A 15,568-nucleotide genomic window follows, 5' to 3' on the forward strand; every position below is an offset into this window, starting at 1 on the left:
CAGGAATGCTGTGGTTTCTTCCACAGACCAGTAGCTCTTCACCACAGTCTGGCTTGTGCCTCTCAATACCAACAATGCAAAACAGACAGCATTAATAGAGCAGTAAGACGTTCTTGAGTGTGTGCCTGCTATCACTAGTACTCTGTGTACTTTATTTTTTTATCAATGTTTTACCCATCATGGATCTGAAAACATCGCATCCCATAAATCCAGCCATTTTAACAGATTACAGCAAGGTGCTGAGCACAGGCATCATGGAGGAACCTGTGGTATGCCTGGCTCACTTGGCGCTCAAGAGAAATAAGACTCCAATGACTCCAAACCCCCCTTAACCTTAATTGAATTATGAGATCAAAGTTTAATTTCACTTGTTTATTTCACATTCATTTCAATCTCAGTCAAGTAAGTTACTCAGTTTACATTTATGTAGGACGAATATATGTAGAAAACCGTAAATTACAAAAAATTACCTCAGCTGGGTTTTCACGCAGGGTCACATATTCATAGCACTTTTGCACACCACATAGAATTTTAAACAAGATGTGGTTGGAAAAATAATAATATTTGTTTTACTATAGAGTAAATAAAACCTTTTTAATGAAAAACGTTTACATTTTTAGGTTAATTAAAAGGTGCAATCTGTAATCATTTGGCTTAAAAATGTAAAGGGCTTAAACGCATTTGAGACGTATTTTGGTGATTCGAAATCCAGACTTAAAATGTGTCCAGCATCAGATTTTTTTAAAAAGCCATTGAAGCCAATTTTTTCGCACATATAAGATTAAGGTCTGAACTTACTATAACATTACTTACTATAATAATTTTTTTAGATTATCATTATCAAAAATGATCATTACCGCAACATGATATTACATTAAATATATGCATTTACAAACTCATCTTTCGGTAATGAGAATTAAAAAGTTGTCTAGGTACAATGACAAAAAATGTCAACTTTTATCTGGAGAGAAAAAATATGAACTGCTTACCTGGTAGCCATCTTGTGTGTCACAGTCAATTATGTCCCTTCCAACAATTTTTTTTAAAATGTTAGTTCCTTGAGGGCTTAAACAATGATTAAAAATTGTTGCGGAGGATGAGAAAATTTTTCTTGGACACATTTATATTCCTTATTATTGTCTCTACTTTTACCAATGATCACCAAATACCAAATGTTTATATTATAACATGCACTGAAGCTTTTTATTTTTTAGATTTTTTAATTATAAATATTTCCATGTCAAAGAACCCAAATCCAGTCATGGACTCGTTGCGGTAATGAAAATTTTTCTTGGTTTGTATGATGTCATTTGAAATCATGTGGAAAATAGTACATGAAGAGATATTTGTAACTGTATGCTTCTTATTTTGATACTCTTACTTTGCATTTACTTTTTTTTCAAAATGCTTCATGACACCTCATAAGTCTAATTTCGCGAGAATCACCCATTTGAGATCTTAAAATAGAGTGTGTGACAGATCTCTTATTTTCACTTGAACAGCCTCCTGACCTAAGCTAGCGTATGATAAACCCCTGAGGGGAAAGCGTCTCAAATATTGTGAAAGGTAGAAGTGGAAGTGTACTGTCATGACCCAGTGGAAAGGACTTCTGTGGGTTTAGCATGCATGATTTGAATAGCATATGTTTGCAAGTAAGGTAATAATCACAATGGTGCGTGCTTGAGTCTGAGTTTTAGTATGCATGCTTAGAAATGGATGCACACTTATACTGCCTTAAAAGCCAAAGCCTTTTAGTGTGTGTGTGAGTACCTGTCTGTTATATTGTGGCTAAGTGTTTGGACCTCGCTTTTGTGGTCTCTTAAGTGGCAAATCCCTCTTTGCCTACTCAGTAGTCGACAACAGAAGATCAATAAATCTTAGTAGATGATTTCTGTAACATTTCGAGGAAAGGGTGGTGGGTTTTTGTATACTGTATGTGGTTCTTTATATTGAGCGTGGCTTCACAAAAACAGCTCTTTAATTATTCATATTGTCTAAGCTGTGTTGAAGTATGACCACATATCTGTCATTCACATTTGTGGGACTGATGTGAGAATAGGATTTTGTTTTGTACAGTATTTACTTTTGATAAACATTAATATTAAGGTAGAGCTTAAGATCAGCCTTTTGAGAATGGCACATTGTGTTCAAAAACAATTGGGTTTTGCTAATTTCAAGTCATTTCACTCTGCCGCCATTTTGGCATTGCCCCATGCTGCTATTGTTGCCTTCAGGTCATGTTGTAATGATTGTATTTACAACATAAGTGCATAGGAATGCCACCATTATGTTGCAATTACCAGTGGGAAACTTCATTTTAATTTATTTCGACTTATTTTATTTATAGTCTCAAGTGTTCCCAGAATGTGTCTGGGAAGTTTCAGCTCAAAATACCCCACAGCTCTTTTATTATAGCATGTCCAAAATGCCCCTATTTGGGTGGGAGCAAAAATGCACTGTTTTAATGTCTGTACCTTTAAATGCAAATGAGCTACAGCTCCTCACTTCTGTACAAACAGACAGTGAGTGTTTTCAGTTAAAATTAGCGCTGGGCAAAGATTAATCGCGATTAATCACATACAAAATAAAATAAAAGTGATTTTTGGCATAATATATGAGTGTGTGCTGTGTGTAATTATTATGTATATCTAAATACACACAGATTCATGTATGTATTTAAGAAACATTTACAAACATGTGTATATATATTTATATATATTTTTATATATTCTATATTATATTTAAATTAAAAAAAATTCTAAAATTAATATATTTATGTGTGTGTGGTTAAATATACATAATAATTACACACAGTACGCACTAGTGATGCACCGAAATGAAAATTCTTGGCCGAAACCGAAAACCGAAAAAAGGAAACCAAGGCCGAAAAACCGAAACCGAAACACCGAAATAAATTATTATGCCAATTATTAGTACAATTGCATTTATGGCTATCACTGTGTGCTAACTTTACTAGGGGTGTGTGACGGATAAAAAAAAACTCACAGTTCGGATCACATTACAGTTTTTGAGGCACAGATCAGATTATTTTTCGGATCAGCAAAAAGCAGGTGGGAAAAATCTAATAAACAATAAAGAAATTGCAAACATTTATAAAAGAGAACAAAGTTGTATATTAATAAGGTCTGAAATTAGCATTAGGTACAGAAATCAAATTAAATTAATCATAACACAATAAATTTAATATATTATTATTTTTTAGAGCTATTTGTCTCTTTGTCATGGGTTGTTTGATCAACATTAATGACACAGACTTCAGTAGGTTAATCTGACTGTAATCTATACAGACATAAACAAATGTTTTTATTAGAAAAAGAATACTGTGGAGAGAATTTTGTTTATATGTGCCCTGTCAATAACAGATAGAATTTATGTTTGCTTGTTTTTTTTTTTAAACGCGTCTCTATTAAAATTATTACTCTAGTGCAGCACTGATTTGGAGACATTTACAGTACATTAAAACATTAGGATAGGTGAAGAAAAGAAACCGATCCACCATTGCAAACACAGTTTAGAACAAACAAGAAGACAACAAAGAACAGGAATCAAACAATATGGTAACAAACATGCTCCACAGCTTTCTGTTTATGGATGAAATAAAATTAAAGAAGAAAAACGATAGTATGTGTGCAAATGCTGTTTATTTCCTTTGTATAATTGTTTGTAGTGGAGTGTCCTGTCTAAATATTTTCACGCGCATGCGATGCTGTACGCGGACTGTACGCGCACTGTCCGTGCGGTCTCAAATTTTGGGCTGCACACGGACGGTCCGCGCGGACGGCCGGGGACCCTCCTGATGACGAAAATGGCGCGCATATGCGGACGTCCCTAGTATACCTTCGGCTTTAAGGGCACTTAAACGCATGCATATACTGATGGTGAATCCCAAACAGCGCAACAGTCGCTCCACATAAAAACGTTACGTTGTGTTTCATTGCTTTATTCGCCAAATGTACGTTAATGGATTACAGTAAGAGACACATAGCGCAACTCTCTCTAAAGTTTACACATCAAGACATTCTTAATATTTGCAGACGCGTGCAAACAGCTGGACCCTGAGTGAAACCTGCTTGAGCACGAAGGGGAGGGGTGGGAGAGACGACTGATCACCGTGAGGCTGAGTGAAACCCAAGCGCTAGCGCACAGATGAAAGGGGCGCGGTTGACATTCATTTTCGGTTTACATTGTCGGCTGGATTTTTTATTTCGGCCCGAAACCGATAATGGCATTTTCGGCCGAAATTTTCGGCGACCGAAATTTCGGTGCACCCCTAGTACGCACATATATTATGCAAAAAATCACTTTTATTATGTATGCGATTAATCGCAATTAATCTTTGCGCAGCACTAGTTAAAATAGATCTGATTAATACAGTTTGAGACAATAGTATCTAGTGGACAGAGTACAGCTTGCTGAGCGTGGAAACTATGGTAATGCAAGACTGTAAGTGGGCGGGGCTTTATAAATGTGACCTCACTTTGATAAGAGAATCAAAACAACACGTCTAATAAAACTGCTTCATTTTAATGGGGATTAAAAAGCAAAGAGCAGGTTTTTTTCATCGTAGGGTGGTCCCAACACACTGCCACCACACATTATGTCCAAACACCTTGTAAAAGTGAATTTTGCATAATAGGTTCCCTTTAGTATTTTTAAATAAATGTGTGTGCCAAATGCAGAAGAGTAATGTAAATGAAAAATAAAGGGATTTTAAGCAGAATCCCTAAATGCACATTATAGGTTTTGATTTCTAAACTCAAAAGGAAAAACAGTTTTCAGGCCATCAGAGGAAAGCACGAGTGTGTATGTGCCCATGATAGAATCTTAAATCGTCCTCGATCTGTTGGTGTATTTTGAAATCCTCTTTCTCAGTCGAAACTTGGAAGACCTTTTGCAAACTGTCTGTGTCAATCACAAAACCGGAAATCTATCCATCCCCTCTGAGTCTTGTGTCAGTCTCATTCTCTCCTACTACTTTCATCTTACCATGGCGGTGATTAAACCTGCTCTTTGTTAAAAGTAAACAAAAATGACCTGGTGACTGAAAGGGTTCATGTTTGTTTTGCTGCATTGGCTGTCGGTAAGGAACACAGCCTTCCAGATGTCCTGCAAGGCGAAGAGACTAAATACAGCTGTTTTTTACTCGAGCAGAGAACGTGGTTTAAATGCCCATCTTAGCATTTCTCCATGGCTGGGCATGGTGGGACAGGGCTAGGGGGTAGTTGGGGTCTCTGGGGTGGAGAGAGGGATGGAAGAAGCAAGCTAAGGAGAGAAACAAGTACACTGTAAAAATGCTGGGTTATTTTCAACCCAGCGTTTGGCCAAGCAGCTGGATTGAAATTAACCGACAACATTTTTATATATAACCCAACCATAGGTTAAAAAGTCAGCATTTTGGGTCAAAACAACCCAGCATGGATTAAATTACAACCCAGCGTGCTGGGCTCGTCTCTTTTTGACCCAATGCTGGGTTGAGTGTAGGGTGTTGGCCAGAGAGGATTTTGCCATGTCTCATTAACTAAATGGTAAAACATGAAATAAACCCCAAATAAGGCTGTGGCTGTAAGCATCAGGTTGCATTGAAAGTATGGCTGCAGTATGCTGCACTGCAAGAAAAAATTTATGGTCGCAACAACAGCCAACCAGAAAACCTGGCGTGATTGAGATTAGGAGGTGTTGGTGTGCAGCCGTGGGCATGGAGCATCTGATACTAATGGTGCAGTGCAGTATGCTTCAACTCGAAGCGACGTGTTTGTATCCACACATTTAAGAGTGCCTGTCCTTGTCTACACACAGAGACCCACGTGAGGTGCAAACAGCAATTTCCTCTGCGTAAGTGAAATGTAATCCAAAGGCCAGGCATGCATTTGAGAACAAGTGCTTTATAGTAAGAGTGCTAGATAAAGAGCAGGAAGTACATACTTCACAACAGCAGAGAAAAATGACACTCCAAATGGTTATGCATTTGTCCATTCACAGTCCAATCATTTTGGTCAGATGATGCTGTTGTCATAGATCCAGACAACCCTACGCAGGTATTGTGCACAGTTACAGTAATGAAATGAGGTTTTACAACCACTGTGTTATCACAATGTAAGCTTATGGATTGGCTTAATAGAAAAAAGGGACAACTATATCCAGATGCTTTGCAGATCGATTACTCTGTTGCACAGACTTTGATGTTGAACACTGATGCATCTGCACAGCACCGCATACTGAAGTAGTATCTCTTGGCTTACATTTATAACGTAACAGTTAAACAACTTTTATTGCATTACGTCATCCATATTTGTGTTTCACATTGGATTGATTTATATCAGCACTGAAGGTGAAGACCACAGCTCCCATCATTTCATGATCCTTCACTGTCATCAAGCTACAACAGTGTTGATGAAAACTACATCAATTAACAAAAATGTTAAATGTTGCATTAGTAATAAACTGAAATAAGTTTAGGTTGAGGCACTTACTGAAACAAGACAAAACTAAATTGTAAATATACTATATATACTTAAAGGGATAGTTCACCCAAAAATGAAAATAATGTCATTAATGACTCACCCTCATGTCGTTCCAAACTCGGAAGACCTCCGTTTATCTTCGGAAGACAGTTTAAGATTAACCCTCTATTGAAAATCTAGTAATGGTATACTGTCCATGTCCAGAAAGATAATAAAAACATCATCAAAATAGTCCATGTGACAATGTGTTGAAGCATCGAAAATACATTTTGGTTCAAAAATATAAAAAATTACGACTTTATTCAGCATTGCCTTCTCTTCCGCATCTTTTGTGAAGCACATGCGCGAGACTAAAGTCACGTGACTGCAGTGCATTTGGATGACGTGTTTTTCTCAGACATGTTTGCGAAGGTTTTTTTCCAAACTTTAGCGTGCGTCTCCCTCAGACTGTAAACGAAGCCCGGGTGCACAAAAAAAAAACAGCTGGGGCGCACCAAATAACACGTCAGCTGCGTTGTACGTCATCCGCGTCACTGCAGTCACGTGACTTTAGTCTCCCGCATATATGCTTCACAACAGACGCGGAAGAGAAGACAAGTCGTAAATTTTGTTATTTATGGACCAAAATGTATTTTTGATCCTTCAGCATGTTCTAACTGGCCCACTGATGTCACATGGACTACTTTAAAGATGTTTTATTTCCTTTCTGGACATGGACAGTATATGCTACGTAGATTTTCAATGAAGGGTCAACAAGCTCTCAGTCTAAATATAACACATCTTAAACTGTGTTCTGAAGATAAAATAAAACTCTTGAATCTTGACATGAGGGTGAGTCATTAATGACATCATTTTCATTTTTGGGCGAACTATCCCTTTAAGTTAATGGAAATTAGAAATGTTGAATTAGTAATAAACTGAAATAAGTTTAGGTTGAGGCACTGAAACAAGACACAATTTAAATGCAAATAAAATATACAATATACTTTCTAATAAAATGACAAATGTTCATAGCATACTTCCTACAAAATTGAATTAAAACAGAAAAACTATACATTTTAGTTACTTTTAGACCTTTTTAGAATGTTTTTTTTGAAAATTGTGTATGGTCATCTTGAATCACAACCACCTAACTTTCCAAAACCATCAAGTTTCTTTATTACAATCACTATTCTACATGAAATATTCAGACCGAGAAACGGTCAGGTGCTGTGGATCGGCTCCCTCCAAACAGTGTCTGAAGCCCTGCCAAACAAAAGCTGACTAAAGCGCCATACACAGGTCTCCAGGGGCCTGAGTATCTCTGAAAATTGCTGCCCATTAGCAGCAACACACCTCCCTCCTGCAGTTCGTCTGCCTCAGCACTCTACCACCAGCCAATCAATAAATGAAAATGGAGCCCAAATTCCTGAAAAGGTGGTCTCCAAACCCATGGCCTTTAGCACACATTATCATAACTGTTTACATGTTGGCACGCTGGTGCGTATCTTTATGTCTAATAATGAGACGGTTTGTTATTTCCTAAGCTGTACAACTGTGACCAATCTGTACAAAGTGTGACCAAGTACATTGAAAAACATCCAAATATTATTCAGTATCTGTGTCTTGTTTGTGGTGAATATTGTTGATATAATCCAGTTTTAAGTGCTTTAAACAAGTAATAAAGATCAGGCAATCATACAAGACAAACATTCAAGATAACATTCTCCAAAAACAATTCTTAATATCAAATGCAGTTTTCAGTGCTTTTACTGTCAAAAAGCAGGTTGTAAACTGAATTTTGTTTTTAAAGAGATGTGTGTGGACATTTTATTGATCGCGGCAGCTATAGTTGATCAAATTATGATCACATTATGTAGAAGAACATTATAAAAGAGTGATGGAGAGATGCTGTGAGGTTCCTGTAAAGCATGGCAGATCGTGGGAGTCTACTGCATTGGGAATTGCGCCATGCAAATTGCATACGGGGTTACCGTATTTTCTGGACTATAAGTCACACTTTTTCCGTAGTTTGGCGGTTCCAGGACCTTATGGTCAGGTGAGACTTAAACATCAAAATTATTTCATACGAACCAAGAGAAACTATTACGTCTATAGCCGCGAGAGTCATCTTTATGCTGCTCCTGTATTTATGGAATTCTATGGATTCAGTGATGCAGAATGACTTCAGGACCGTTTTGAGGTGTTAATTTAGCCTGTTCAGCCTCTCAGGTATGTTCTGTATGCTTTTGTGTATTGTGTAAATAACTGTTTATGTTACTTTAACATGTACGTACACCAATTCAGCCTCCTGTTCAGCTGAATAATTTGCCTTTCCAGATTAAATGTCTGTTCTTTGGCTTGGATTTTGTGAAATCATTTTCAAATAAAATAAACGCGACGTATAGTCCAGTGCGACTTATAGTCCAGTGCGACTTATTTATGTTTTTTGTCTTCAAAACGCATTTTTGACTGATGCGACTTATACTTCGGAGCGACTTAAAGTCCGGAAAATACGGTACGTTTCTGGACCTGATTATGCCGTTACCTGATTTGCATAATCGAGTAATCCAATGAATCAGGTGCTAACAATCGGTCAGCGCAATTACTTCTTATTGAATTCCCCTTAATATTGTTAATGATTATTACGTTTATCGATCACTTTTTAATGGTTCTTCTACAGAAGTTTCACTTAACTTGTAGACAGTAATTGTGAGTCATCTTCCTCCGAAAGAGAAAGAATCTCTTCTGTTGCACCAGATTCATTATAAAAACAAGGCTTTAAAGAAAGTGAGAGATAAAGAAAAGAGAGCGATATGGATGACAGAAACCGCATTAGCTGATCCTTTGGGACGAAGGGAGCGCAGGCTTAATATTTTGCCTTTTATTAAATTCAACTTTTAATTATCAATGTTGTTGAAGAGTGCAGTTCAGCGTTCTGGAAATCTGTCTTTGTAATCTGCCTTGGCTTTCAGACCCACCATTACAGGAATGAGTTTACATATTAACAGACTAAAAGGAGAGCTGCTTTTCATTACAATATTAACCCCCTCCATACCCCGTAAAATGAAAGATGGAGAGTGACACGTTTAATCCTGCCAGAAACGCTAATACATCTCAAATGCCTTTGCTGGGTATTATGTTTATTTTGACAGAAAACTAGTCGGTGAAATGCTGAGCTGTCTTCGTGCAATGATGGTGTATTGGTTACCATGGTGAGGGATGCAGGGAGTAAATGATGCGATTAGCCATGGTGGATACACAGATGAAGCAAACATTCCCACAAGCATTAAACCTATGTGAAGTTGTTCGAATATTTTTTGTGATATAAGCCAGTGTTTATATGTTCTGTATGTCTGGGCAAAACGTGATATGTAAGAATCAGCTCATTTTTGCTTAAATAATTACTACTTTAGCAGAATTTGCTCACCTGTGTGCCATCCATTTGTGGTCGGTGACTTCTTTTTTGAAGGTGCACGATGTGAAGCTCCTCACAGCATGTATTTAGCCCATCATGTGTGTGGCTCGTCATGTCAAAATATGGATTCGGCGCATCATGTGAACTTATGTGCATCACGTGTCTTGTCAAAACACGAGCCTGCTGCATACGCTTTGAAGGGATTTATGATAAAAGAGCCGCTCACGTTTGGCAGATACTCGCTTAATCTCATGTGTAATCAGGGTTTAGTGTTCTGCATTTATTTTGTGAGCGTGAGCATCTCCTTTATAATAATCTTTCGAAACATGTGCAGCAGGCACGTATTTTGACAAGATGCATGATGCACATGGTTAACATGACGCAACAAACACATGTTTTGCCATGACGAGCAACACACATAACATTCCGAAATTTTTTTTTTAATTCAGGCCCTCGGAAGAGAAGTCACCGGCCGCCACCGGTGCAATCTCTAATTTAATATTAAACAATTAAATAATTAAACTCTTTTATATACAATAATAAAATATTTGTAAAAAAAAGACATCATGTTGTACAGTACATAGAGCTCAACAGGGTGAAGCTCCAAAAGCACATCCATCATAAAAATAATGTACTGCATGTACACTAAAAAAAAAATGATTCATTGAATTTTATAAAAAATTTTAAGTGGTTGCAATCAATTTATTTAAGCTACATTTTACACAAAAGTTTTATATTTTATTTTACTTTACTCATCTTTTTTGTTTAAATGTAGCTTAAATAAATTAATTGCAACCACATACCTTAAAAAAATTGATTAAATTCAATGAATAATTTTTTTTCAATGTATAATTACTCTGCTGGGTTAAAAAATTAGTAAATGTATGCTTGTGAGGGAAAAAAACATTCATTTTTTTAAGCTTATTTAGTAATTAATATATCACATACAGATCAATACAACATGCAGATCAGCTCGAGAAGTTCAAATATGGCAGCACATTGATAACATCGAATCTCATTGGTTCTTTTGGTCTCATTACAAAATGCATATAACTTAGGATATTGTATTGGACTTTAAATTACAAAAGTGATATTGCAATATAAAAAAACTCAGTGAATTTGAATGAAAAATAAAAATAAGTGCCATTGCCCATCAGTATACTTAAATTTGAATTACAATTATCATTATCTGTCACCATTTCTTTTACATCCCACAAAGCTTAATAAAATTATTCTTGCTTTCTTGTTTAAGATTTTCTCTCTTCCCTTTTTTTTGAAAGCAGGGCTCTCCTGCATCCATTCATCTCACCATCACAGATCTTTTTACATTCATTCCCTGCTCGTGCTTTCATGTTGATGTTCTTGCTGAGGGTCGATGAAACAGCCCACTGGTCGCTCTGAGCTGAAACACATGCTTTCCTAAAATTAAAGGCTGGCCTGCCAGCGGGGGGCTGTGGGGAATTCTGTGTTTTCTTCCGTCCAACTGTGTGAGAGAGAGAGACCCAATCTCAGATAGCCTTTCATTGTTCATGCAGAGTTCGTATTGAATAGCAGAGACCATTCACACAAGTATATGTGTGTGTGTATATACAGTTGAGGTCATAAGTTTACATACGCTTTGCAGTATCCTCAAAAAACTATATCTTTTTTAAACCAATTATATAATGCATTTCATAAGTATTGGGAAAAATTATGCACAAATCAGTTTAGGGTTATTGTAAAATAATGGCATATTATGTATATTATCTATTTCTATCAACATTCCTTTCAACTGTCCAGGGTATTTGTGGTTAGAAAAATCCTCTCTAGTGTTGAGCATTGAAATTCATTCATAACAATATTAAGAGAATTGCTCTCGCTCACTTTCTCTCTCTCTCTCTCCCCCTCTTGCACACCAGCAGCACTTAGCAAAGCTTTTAAATCAGTTCATCCTTTCTGTTTACCAGCAATCAAAATGGAGAGAGACCCGCCTTTCTGTCACATACACAGTCCTCGACTCGTACTGCAGTTTGTGATTTACGTTTGTAAAGTTGCTCAAAAAAGCTTAAATTTCCATTTCAGACTATTCATGCTCCAATCGATTGCATCAAAGTTGCACCACCAAGTAACTGTTTTGTGTTACGATGATGGATAATACATTGTTTTACGTGGGTGTCACCACTGATTTGTGGGGGATGTGGTAAGCGATGGCTGCCGGTTTCAAGCAGACTTTGGTTCCTGATAACATTCAGTGCCTTGCTTCAGAACAAAACAGGGTAATGAATTGGATTTGGCTTTTTCGTAACTGGCACTCTTTCTAAATCTGTCGGATCCGTGCTGAGTGCTCTATGAAACCATTCCTCTTGTATGCCCCATACGGAGCCAGTCTAGCACATTGTCTACCACAGAGAGAACGATTCCCCTCGAGCACACAGCATCCCAATATGAGGAAAGCAGCTTTTCCCTGCTGTTTAGCCAGCAATAAGAGTTGTAATCCTTCCACTTTAGGTTCTGCTGAATTCCATCTGGGTTGAGGTCAACTCCGTTATTTCGCTGATTATTTTCCAATGAAAGTGGAAAGTTTGCGGATTAGATCTCAACAGGGGTTGTTTCACTGTGTATCAGCACAAATTTTAGGTCAGTTCTGCTACAGTACACAAAACACTAATTTAATAAATTAGTCGGACCTTTTGTGTTAATCTGAAGCCAGGAACTCATTCCCTGTTTTCCTTTTGCCTTTTAAAATAAGAGTCGACAGGAAAAGAAATGAGAGATTGCGTTTAGGACATGATTTCAGATGGGTCCGAGTCATTCACCATTGATCACCAATGTGATGCGCTTTAACTTTCACATTTTTTTCCTATTTGAAAGAAAAATCACATATCTTTAATGTCTCTATTCTTCCCAGACAGCAATTAGATTAAATGGAAAGCAAATGGAGACGTCTAAGTCTTCTGCTTCCCACATTTTGTCCTCAGGAAATGTTCATGTGTCTCTGATGCTTCCTTAACAATGTCTTAATATTAAAAGATTCGTCGGATTCGCCAAAATATCACAGCCTGTTGTCTGAGTCATATATGTGAAATCTAGGATAAAGTCTCATAATCAAATTATAAAGAGCATCAAAGTTGGATTTTAATCACAGATTTAATGTGTGGTTAAGTTTTTTTTATTCTTACATTTTGAATTTTGACTCTAACAATTGCAAAGTTTATACTGTAGTTGCGTCTTTAGTGATTTTGCAACTGTTTACTTTGTCTTGTCCAAGAAAGTGCAGGTTTTTGGCAAAACAACATGATCTCACAAAGTTACGTAGCATAGTGATGGAATATTTTGCTCATTTATCCGTGTCGTTGTCACGGATCTCCGCATTTTTTCGTGTCCGTACCACAGACTTTCTGTTCCATGTCAGTTTCACGTATTGGTAACTCAATTGTTTTTTTTTGTTTTTTAACCCATGGGTTTGGGGTTAGATTTGGGGTTTGGGTTAGCATTAGGGCTGTCAAACGATTAATCACGATTAATCACATACAAAATAAAAGTTTGTGTTTGCATATTATTTGTGTGTGTCCTGTGTGTGATTATTATGTTTAGATATATACACACATAATCATGTTTGTATTTAAGAAACAATTACATGTAAATATATATATTTTTTTATTTTCATGTAATTTATATTATATATTAATAAATAACAATATATATATAAAAACATTTTTCTTAAATGTATATGTGTGTGTATTTATATACATGTAATAATTACACACAGTACAAACACATATAATATGCAAACAAAAAGTTTTATTTTTGTATGCGATTAATTGCGATTATTCGTTTAACAGCCCTAATCCTAACCCTAGACAGCCCTAGATAGGATGTCACTTTAACTATTAGTTTATACTATTTTTCCGGATTTTTAAACAATTGTCGTCTGACTTTAGGGTTAGAGTTGGGTTTGGGATGTCATTTTATGTAACAAAAATCGTTCTAACCCCAACCCATGCGACAATGGTAAGAAAATAGAAAAAAATCAATTAAGTAACCAATACGTGAAACTGACACGAAAAAGAAAGTCTGTGGTACAAACATGGACAAATGCAGAGATCAGTGACAATTACACAGAAAAATGAGCAAAATATTCTATGACTATAACACAGATATTCGTGAGATCAGGTTGGCATGCACTTAAAGGGTTTTGCAGTGAAAGACAGATACAGATACCAATGAAATGACTAAAGTGACGTTTTTGAAAATAAGGCTTTTCAATTACTGACTAATAACTATACTGACTAATAATATTATTCCTTTTAAAGTAAAATTACTAGTGATGCACCGATGTATCGGCCACCAATATTTATCGGCCGATTTTTAATGAATTTGAAACCATCGGCATATCGGCAATAGCACGAGAAAGGCCGATACCGATTTTTTATTAATTAACTGCATAAAGAAATCCATTATATGTAAAAAATTTGTTAATGTTGTTAATAAAATAAATGCTGAATAGCAAAAACCATCTTTGAAGGCTGTCATGCTGTCTTATTATATTTGTTTTAGCTTAATTTGTGCCTCTATTATTATGTTGGTCAGTTGAATGTTAATTAGATCCAATCCATGTTTAGTAAAAATAATTTGATGCAGAAATAAACTAGCTAATAGACCAACTGTATAGTATTGTATACAAGTGTTTAATATCGGTATCGGCATCGGTATCGGCCAGAAGTTGTCTGTTTAAATTGGTATCGGCCCAAAAAATCCTATCTGTGCATCCCTAAAAATTACTTATCATTAACATATACATAAGAGCCTGATAAAGATGCTCATTAACAAGAAAACATGTCAGAGGGTTTTGCATCTGAACTCTTCGTATATTTCCTAAGCAATTTCAGGTAAAACATCTTAGTCTGAAGCTTAAAAGAAATACAACCAGGAACTCTCCTGAGGTATGAAAGGAATTTCTATGCAATACATTTTTCCTGTGGGTTTTCCTTGCAAAAACGCCGTTTTAGCTAGTTATATAGTCAATACTGACACAGCTTGACATCTAGCACTCCATGTCTCTGGGCAGAGAGTGCTGTTCGTGTATGTGTGTGTCTCGTGCTGTCAGGCCTTGTACACGGCTGATTCAGGAGGTCAAGCAGAGGCTGGATAAGAAGGGTGAGAGACTGTAACAGGCAATGCTCGCCCTTGTTGCTGCAGATAACCTCGACGGCCACTGTTCTGGGTCAGGAAAAGAGTTGGGGGGGCACAATGTGGAGAAAGAACAACAAAAAAAATACATTGGTGACCTTCCTGTGGATGAGGATTAAAGTGTGCTTCCTGTGGACGTCCCTTTCTGTTCATTTCCCAGGGTCCCTCTGACACCAGCACCACAGTGTAAGCCTGAGCCTCGACTTTAAGGCGGGGTCTATATTTAGTTCCCCAGGGTCACACGACAGCTTGGATAACCAGTGTAGCTCCTTCAGGTCTGCCATGAACTGGTCTGATAGGCCCTCATGTGATTAACACAAACTGGGATGTGTGAAATGGGACCTGTCAACACAGGGCTATATGTGCTTTGTAAGCCAGATAAGTAAGGATGAACATGCTTCACTAAATGCCTAGGATATGCCCCAAAAGTCCATCAGTAAGTCCTAAAAAGCTTAGATTAATAGTTTTAATTTTTATATGTTGACAGCTTGATGTCAACTATAAAACAAGCTATAAAACA

General features: G+C 36.8%; 1 protein-coding gene across 3 annotated transcripts in view; it reads left to right on the forward strand.

Annotated features, from left to right (window-relative positions):
* The window catches only part of arhgef25a (Rho guanine nucleotide exchange factor (GEF) 25a), a 109,327-nt gene that overhangs the window by 57,743 nt on the left and 36,016 nt on the right, over positions 1-15,568 (forward strand). The window lies entirely within an intron of this gene.

The sequence above is a fragment of the Misgurnus anguillicaudatus genome, chromosome 13, assembly GCF_027580225.2.
Source record: "Misgurnus anguillicaudatus chromosome 13, ASM2758022v2, whole genome shotgun sequence".
Classification (NCBI taxonomy): Eukaryota; Metazoa; Chordata; class Actinopteri; order Cypriniformes; family Cobitidae; genus Misgurnus; species Misgurnus anguillicaudatus.